Source organism: Rhipicephalus microplus, unplaced genomic scaffold (assembly GCF_043290135.1).
Source record: "Rhipicephalus microplus isolate Deutch F79 unplaced genomic scaffold, USDA_Rmic scaffold_35, whole genome shotgun sequence".
Lineage (NCBI taxonomy): Eukaryota > Metazoa > Arthropoda > Arachnida > Ixodida > Ixodidae > Rhipicephalus > Rhipicephalus microplus.
The window spans coordinates 4,534,828-4,542,240 of record NW_027464608.1 but is presented as its reverse complement, the minus strand read 5'-3'; positions in this window follow the sequence as shown (position 1 = coordinate 4,542,240).

Here is a 7,413-nt window from a genome sequence, read left to right as displayed (position 1 = left end):
GAAAAAGAACATGTTCGTGTACTTTAAAACAAATTGGCGTCAGACAAAGTGGTCTGTAATTTGATACATCTGATTTAAAACCACTTTGAAAAATGGGCACAATATTAGCTATTTTCTAGTCATCAGGAAGCTTGCCTTTATCGAGTGCTTTTTATAGATAACATAGACAACAAGCTACTGCCTCAAAGCAGTGTTTTAAAACTCTTGGTGATATGCCATCTGGGCCTGTTGCTTTACTTTCGTCAATGGGTTGTAACAACTTCACTATGCCATTGAATGAAAGTTCTATCTCACCCATATGCAAACTTTGTTCTTTCTTATTCGCGACAATCACTTGTATAGGAAGGCGGAAAACCGATTTAAAAAGTCGTTAAAAAATGTGGCTTTATCTGTAACCTCAGTTACAATCTCACCATCGTAACGTAGATTTGCTGTGCTAACCTTCTGATTACCACATCGTCTCATCTACTTCCAAAACGTCTTCTCATTAGGAAAGTAAGTGGCCGAACTCTTAAGTTATATTTTTGGCTTCTTTCAGTTTATTTTGGGAAGTTATGTAAGATCTCTTCATAAAAAATTTTCGGGGGCTTCATTTTACCAATATTGGCAAAAGGCTCCCTTGCGCTTTTTGATAAGAATAATAAGATGCTCATTACACCAAGGTTTCTTTATTTTGCTCAGTTTATTGCTTGAGACGCTCGGGACGTGGTACTGAATGAGCCCAGTGATGCGTTCCCTAAACACTTGCCATAGCTGCTCAACAGTAGCTTCGTCAGCGCTGCATTCAAAAGACAGAAATTGATGCTCAAGTCTCACTGATATTTGCCCATAGTTTGCTTTACTATAAAAGAAGGTTCTCCCAGATTCACATTTCTTTGCATTTCACGAGATCTTGTTAGCTTTGCAAAGAGCGTTGTGATCACTTATACCAGGAATAACGCGTGTCGCATCAATGATATCAGGAAATATAAAACGAAAATCCAGAATGTTGTCACCTCGCGTAGAACTTGAGACATACTGCACAAGGCTGAGCACGTCAGTCAATGTTTTCAATTCAGAATAGGTCACTGCTATAAATATTAAGACACAGTTACCGTTATACCACTTAGCGTCAGACAAATTAAAGTCACCAGCGAAAACGACACTCTCTTTAGAAAGCGTGCAGGCAATTTTTCTCAGCCGACACATAACATTTGGTTCAAAAACAGCAGGCCGATAAAAAGCACTAACAATAAACTGGAACGATCATTTTGCACTGCGCGGCAACAAACAAATTCAGTTTCGTTGTTATCAACAAAGATTTCTTCGGTCATCAAAGAATCCTTCACAAGAATCTTCGACAAGAAAACAACACTACCATGCTGTACCGGTCTTTCCGATATGTTTGAAAACTGCAAGGAAACAATTCAGAGCTCCAAACTGCTTCGTCAAGTAAAGATTCTGACCGAATGACTATGTCAGCGTTCACTAATTGATATAGCTATCCAGATCATCAGCGTTATTCTTAACACTGCGGCAACTCATCATCAGAAAGGCGATATCGTGGGCACCTTTGGGCTTTCGTCTCACTTCGTTGTTATCGCGCCACGAATGTCTTACTTTTGCCACATCCTGCGCATCACTACCTCAAGTGGAAGCTCTGCCGTCAATCACAAGCTATTCAAAAGAAAGTTTCAGTTTGACCATTTGCTTTTTTTTATTTGGCATACTCCTGTAGCTGCTTTCTTTTTTCATGCACCTGCTTGAAATAGTCGTCACTGATTGATAAACAAGAATATTGTAACGCACTCTTCAATGAACTCTTTTAATAGGCTAACGTAGGTAGGGCGAACTTGTGCCCGAGAACAATAACACAGCTAGATAGTCTCGAGGATTCACTTCTGCCTCTTCTTCTACGTTCTACTTTTTTCCAACACGGTTCGCGCGCAGCTGCGTCCCGCAGGCTCGTGCGTCGCAAATCATCTAGAAGGCACAAGTATTTGCTAGCGCGCGTAATTTAAAGTCACATTGTGTCATTGCCCCCTTTCCAGAGTGCATCGTCTCGATGCTTGTGTCAATTTGGTTGCAAGCCAGTCATTCGCAAACCCTCGTCGGGGATGTCGTTAACGTCAAAGAACGTTGTATCTTCATCGTTTCATTGCTTGTCGTCATATGGTTTCATCCTGACGACATGCACAGTTTCCGTGCGATGCCGCCGTCGGGATGAAATATCCTGTCCCTCTGGCATAACTTCGTAGTTGAGTGAGCCGACGCGGCGGAGCACTCTGTATGGACCGAAATAGTGGCGAAGCAGTTTTTCTGACAGGCCACGTATTCGTACGGGAATCCACACTCATACTCCTTCTCCTGGTGCGTACTGGACGTCTCTTCTTCACAGATTGTATCGATGCGTGTCGGTTTTCTGCTGCTGGAGAATGCGATATCGTGCCAGCTGTCTGGCTTCTTCTGCTCTTTGTATGTAGTCGTGAACGTCATAGTAATTCTCGGGCGTCTCGTCAATAGGTAACATTGCATCTCAAGGTGTCGTTACCGTCCGGCCAAAAACAAGTTGGAATGGTGTTATCCGTGTTGTCTCTTGCATCGTAGTGTTATAGGCGAATGTTGCATAGGGTAATATTTTATCCCAAGTACGGTGTTCTATATCAACGTACATTGACAACATATCAGCCAGCGTTCTGTTCAGTCGTTTCGTAAGACCATTTGCTTGAGGATGATATGCCGTCGTTTTGCTATGATTGGTGTGCGTCAATTTCATAATACATTTCATCAGGTCGGCCGTAAATGCAGTCCCTCGGTCCATGATCAACGCTTTTGGAGCTCCGTGCCGCAGTGCGCCATTGGAGACGAAGAATTCGGCTACTTCAACGGCTGACGCTTTAACAAGAGTTGCTGTCTCGTTATATCTGGTTAAATAGTCGGTCGCAACTAATATCCACTGTTTTCCCGATGACGAAGTAGGAAATGGGCCCAGTAAGTCCATTCCCTATTGTGTGAATGGGGCTTCTGGTGGTTCTATCGGTTGAAGGAGACCTGCTGGTTTTAGCGTTGGCGTTTTACGTCTTTGGCAGTCCCGGCAGGTTCTCACATAGTCTCGTGCAGAGCTAAGCAACTTCGGCCAATAGTATTTAGTGCGAATGCGTGCTAACGTTCTGCTCACTCCTAAGTGTCCAGCTGATGGATCGTCATGGCAAGCCTCCAAAATATCTGGTCGCAGAGGTGAAGGGACGACAAGCAGAAATGTCGCTGTATTGTTGTCAAAGTTCCTTTTATACAGGATGTTGTTTCGTAGGACGAACGCTGACAAGCCGTGGACAAAAGGTCGTGGAACATCGACAGACTGTCCTTGTAGGTACTTGATCAAGAGGAGTATCTCAGGGTCGGATCGCTGCTGATGTGCAATCTCTGATGGTGTCACAGCTCCCAAGAAAATAAACTCTTCACCATCCTCGGTGGAAGCAGAAGCCGCAGGTTAAATCGGAGCACGTGACCAGCAGTTCGCATCACTGTGCTTGTGACCTGACTTGTACACAAGCGTGATAACATACTCCTGTGATCGCAAGCTCCATAGTGCAAGCCGTCCACATGGGTCCTTGAGATTAGCCAGCCAGGATAGCGAATGATGGTCGCTTATAACTCGAAAAGGCCTACCATATAAATATGGTCGAAACTTGCTGATAGCTCATACCACGGCAAGGCATTCTTTCTTGGTCACTGAGTAGTTCACCTCAGCTTTCGAAAGAGTGCGACTGGCATACGCAATGAGTCGTTCTTGTCCGTTTTGTCATTGGATGAGCACGGCCCCAAGACCTAAATTGCTTGCATCTGTGTGGATATCGGTTTTCGCTTCGTCGTCAAAATGCGCCAGAAGAGGATGGCTTTGGAGGCACTTTCATAGTTCATTGAAGGCATACTCTTGTTCGGCAAGCAATACGAAAGGCATTGCCTCTTTCGTCAGCCGTGTCAGTGGTTCAGCAATTCCTGAAAAATGTTTAACAAAGCGTCGATAATAGGCGCAGAGACCTAAAAATCGCCTAACAGCCTTTTTGTCTGTCGGCTTCGGAAATCTTGCTACAGCCTCAGTTTTTGCAGGGTCCGGGCGGACGCCTTCTGCACTGATGAGATGTCCGAGAAAAAGGAGCTCACGGAAGCCGAAATGACATTTCTGGGGTTTTATCATCAAGTCCGCTGATTTGATCGCAGTGAGCACGGCCCGGAGTTTTTCCAAATGTTGCTCAAAGGTAGCAGAGAAAACTACAACATCATCGAGATAAACCAGACATGACTGCCATTTAAGACCACAAAGCACTGTGTCCATCATCCGTTGGAATGTGGCGGTTGCTGAACAAAGGCCGAAAGGGAGTACCTTGAACTCGTATAAACCGTCCGGTGTCACAAACGCTGTCTTTTCGTGATCTCTTTCGTCGACTTCTATCTGCCAATACCCCCTTTTAAGATCCAATGAGGAAAAATACCTGGCATTTCGCAGCGTATCCAGAGTGTCATCAATTCTTGGCAGAAGATAAACATCCCGTTTGCTGACGGCATTCAGCTTCCAATAATCAACGCAGAAACGTAAGGTTTGGTCTTTTTTCTTCACAAGAGCAACAGGTGATGCCCATGGACTTGATGAAGGCTGGACTACATCGTCTTTGAGCATTTCTTTAACCTGATTACCAAAAGCTTCTCTTTCTCTTGGTGACACTCAGTAGGGATGCTGGTGTATTGGCCTCACTGACTCGTCGACAATGATGCGATGTTTGGCGATAGGAGTGCGTCGAACCTTAGATGACAACGAGAAACATTCGGCGAATTCCTTGAAGAGACCCTCTATTTGCTCTTTTTCGCTTGGTAGTAGGACTGGCTCGATGTCGATGGCTGCAAGGACAGACTCCACGTCTTCGAAATAAGACTCATTGGTTTCGAAAGTGCGCAGCTCCGTAACCTGGACGAAATCATTCAGACTGGCGATGACGGTACCTTTTGCAACGTGCTACACCTCATTTCCAAAGTTTGTGAGTAGAACATTTGCACATCTGTCACGTAACTTAACAAGGCCTCGTACCATGCAGATCCCTTTTTGGAGTAGTAAGGCAGTGTTGTTGTCAGCAAATTCTTCGAATTCACTGAATGCTTTGTTGTTTACTGCGACAGATATGCTCGATCTTGGCGGCACCATGACGCCATCATCTGCAATACAAAGGTCATATACGTTTCCTTCCGTTTCAAAGGTAGCAATCACGTGCCTAGTTGAGAATGAGACGGAAGATTCTCGCAAGTTAATTACAGCGCCATTAGCTCGTAAGAAATTCATGCCAATAATCAAGTCTCTAGAGCATTCTGGCAGCACAATAAAACTGGTGACGTACGTGAAACACCGTATTTCGATTCTTGCTGTGCATATTCCAGTAGGGTCGATGAGGTGCCCTCCTGCTGTGCGAACTTCTGGTCCCTTCCAATGAGTCAGCACTTTCTTTAGTATTTTATAAAGTCCGCTATTCATCACTGAATAATCTGCGCCGGTATCTACCAGTCCGATGACTTCGTAGCTGTCAAACGAACACACGTAAATCGGAAGCAATGTTACTATCGAAGCACTATAAAAACACTCTTATTCGCAAGTTTGGCGTCGTGGGTTCGATTCCTGCTCACAGCTGGTAAATTTTTTCATCCACTTTTCTTTCTTCTTATTTACATTCCATTGGTTCTAATAACTTCCCCTGTACATTCCTTGGCATTACTGTCTGCTATATCTCATTAATATTGTGTTAAAACACGGAAATACGAGCCCTTAGGTATACACTTCTCTCCCTTATTTCATTGAACGAGGGTCTCGTACTGGCAGACTTGGTGTGTTTAGGTTTTATAAGAGAGACAATTAATCAGCTGCCCGCTCATAATAAGTTGACGTGCTACGTGACGCTAAACATGCGAATAAGAGTGTTTTCACACTCGTTGTTTGGCTTATAGATGGCGCTGACTGTCACTCCTACTTCTAAATTCACGTATAAACCCCAAAAAGTGGATGGAGAGACGGCCGCTGTGTTAGCTCAGTGGTTAGAGCATCGAACGCGTTATTGGAAGGTCGTGGGTTTGATTCCTGCTCACAGCTGGTAATTTTTTCATCCACTTTTCTTTCTTCTTATTTACATTCCATTGGTTCTAATAACTTCCCCTGTACATTCCTTGGCATTACTGTCTGTTATATCTCATTAATATTGTGTTAAAACACGAAAATACGAGCCCTTAGGTATACACTTCTTACCCTTATTTCATTGAACGAGGGTCTCGTACTGGCAGACTTGGTGTGTTTATGTTGTATAAGAGGGACAATTAATCAGCTGCCCGCTCATAATAAGTTCACGTGCTACGTGACGCCAAACATGAGAATAAGAGTGTTTTCGCACTCGTTGTTTGGCTTATTGATGGCGCTGACATTCACTCCTACTTCTAAATTCACGTATAAACCCCAAAAAGTGGATGGAGGGACGGCCGCTGTGATAGCTCAGTGGTTAGAGCTTCGAACGCGTTATTCAAAGGTCGTGGGTTCGATTCCTGCTCACAGCTGGTAATTTTTTCATCCACTTTTCTTTCTTTTTATTTACAGTCCATTGGTTCTATTAGCTTCCCCTGTACATTCCTTGGTTTACTGTCTGTTATATCTCATTAATATTGTGTTAAAACAAGGAAATACGAGCCCTTAGGTATACACTTCTCTCCCTTATTTCATTGAACGAGGGTCTCGTACTGGCAGACTTGGTGTGTGTAGGTTGTATAAGAGGGACAAATAATCAGCTGCCCGCTCATAATAAGTTCACGTGCTACGTGACGCCAAACATGCGAATAAGAGTGTTTTCACACTCATTGTTTGGCTTATAGATGGCACTGACTGTCACTCCTACTTCTAAATTCACGTATAAACCCCAAAAAGTGGATGGAGGGCCGGCCGCTGTGATAGCTCAGTGGTTAGAGCATCGAATGCGTTATTCGAAGGTCGTGGGTTCGATTCCTGCTCACAGCTGGTAATTTTTTCATCCACTTTTCTTTCTTTCTATTTACATTCCATTGGTTCTAATAACTTCCCCTGTACATTCCTTGGCATTACTGTCTGGTATATCTCATTAATATTGTGTTAAAACACGGAAATACGAGCCCTTAGGTATACACTTCTCTCCCTTATTTCATTGAACGAGGGTCTCGTACTGGCAGACTTGGTGTGTTTAGGTTGTATAAGAGGGACAATTAATCAGCTGCCCGCTCATAATAAGTTCATGTGCTACGTGACGCCAAACATGCGAATAAGAGTGTTTTCACACTCGTTGTTTGGCTTGTAGATGGCGCTGACTGTCACTCCTACTTCTAAATTCACGTATAAACCCCAAAAAGTGGATGGAGGGACGGCCGCTGTGATAGCTC